At 32.5% G+C, this 1,641-nt stretch overlaps 1 protein-coding gene across 1 annotated transcript in view; it reads right to left on the reverse strand.

Annotated features, from left to right (window-relative positions):
• Positions 1-230: 230 nt before the first annotated feature.
• LOC119584962 (beta-1,3-galactosyltransferase brn-like) overlaps positions 231-1,641 on the reverse strand; it is a gene marked incomplete in the record, with an annotated part of 6,396 nt that continues 4,985 nt past the window's right edge. Inside the window, 1 exon segment of the mRNA XM_037933559.1 lies at positions 231-1,641.

Genomic DNA, 1,641 nt, shown 5'->3' on the forward strand with positions numbered 1-1,641 from the left:
GGTTAGCCTTTCATTTAGTGAACATCGTAGAAAACCACAAAATCACAACCAGCAATTCATACATCAATATTCAAGAAATATCATATTATCAAAAAAGAAAGTATCTCGTATTTACACCTTATAAATCAAAGTTAGACCACCAACTTCCAACTTCTTTTACACATTTCTAGAACAAAAGATTTACAGAAGACAAAATAACATAATACCAACATGCAGTATTGGGACCCTGTTAAAATTCCATTTAATATACAACTAAACTGAATTATGGAAGTAATTAATCTTGTCAGTATCACAGATATGCCGTCCAAAGCTATTCCACGTTCTAGCTGTTCTCTTCTTAATTTATATCATAAGAGTTGGGCAAATTCATTCAGTACATGATGGCAAAAAAATGAAATAAACATAGTAGCAACAACCTGACAAATAGGTTTCTATACATTCATTAAGCATTCCCTGGTCTTTCTTTATGAATAAACACATTACATGTAGAAGTTTGTTCTTTTACTCATCTTCATCTATTCACATTTCTAGCAACAATATGATTTATGAACAGGAAAATCAATTCCTAATGTGACACTTTCTTTACAACTGCTGCTAAAAGGTTGTATCTCAACAAACCATATTTCTAACTGTCGGCATACTCACAAACCACTGATATTCAGAATAAGCTAGATACATACTGCTACCAACAGGAAGAAATTCATGACATGCTCATATAATCCATGGACAGATGCAAACCTTCATATTGACATTAACAAATCTTGCATCACAGGCATAGAAAACAGGTGAACCATAAATGGCCTCCTGATTCATCTATTGATACCACATCATAGGGGTTATTCTAACTTTTCTTCTTCTACAGCCAAGAATCTGACATACAGAGAAATTTGACATGATGTCCATGCAACCCAACCATGGATTATATGAACACTGCAATGATCACTCTTTTTCTTAGCCATTGTGACTGTACTTAGCATACAGCAATTGCTAGAAAGATCTAAGAAATATATATCCTATCCATCACTCGATAATATGTGCACTATACATTTTGCAGCAGAGATTTGCAGACTGCTTTTCCTTTTTATGTAGCTGCAATTTGTGAAATAATAATCATATTAATTAGAAGCAAGAGCTAAAAAAGGTTCAAAGTATTTAACCTCTTAAAGAAAGCTTAACAAACACATATCTAGGGCTTTATCCCAAAAGAGTTTCAATTCCAGCTTCACTGTCTTGCCTACCTTAAAGATTATCTAGACAGGCTATATTAGCAAAGCCATTACCTCATATCCCATGTCATAATACATCAAGAAAAACTAGAAATTTCTTCATGTAAAGTTCTGGCACCTTAAGGAAGTGCTACATCACATTAAGACAACAGTTACATTGCCAGTTTAGTAAGTCAATGAAAGACGAAAAATACAATAAAATAACTATGATATAGCAAAGGGAAGACACATTTCATATTCTATCAAAAAAACATATATGATCAAATGGAAAAGGGAAATTGCAGTTTTAATGATTCATCATTAATCCAATCAAGTATAACCAAGTAGTATTGGTATAAGTATTGCACTTGATAGAAAGGGAAAACTTTTGACATTTGTTTAAATTTTTCCACTATATAAAAGCATTCACAGTGTG

The sequence above is a fragment of the Penaeus monodon genome, chromosome 19, assembly GCF_015228065.2.
Source record: "Penaeus monodon isolate SGIC_2016 chromosome 19, NSTDA_Pmon_1, whole genome shotgun sequence".
In the NCBI taxonomy this organism is placed as follows: Eukaryota; Metazoa; Arthropoda; class Malacostraca; order Decapoda; family Penaeidae; genus Penaeus; species Penaeus monodon.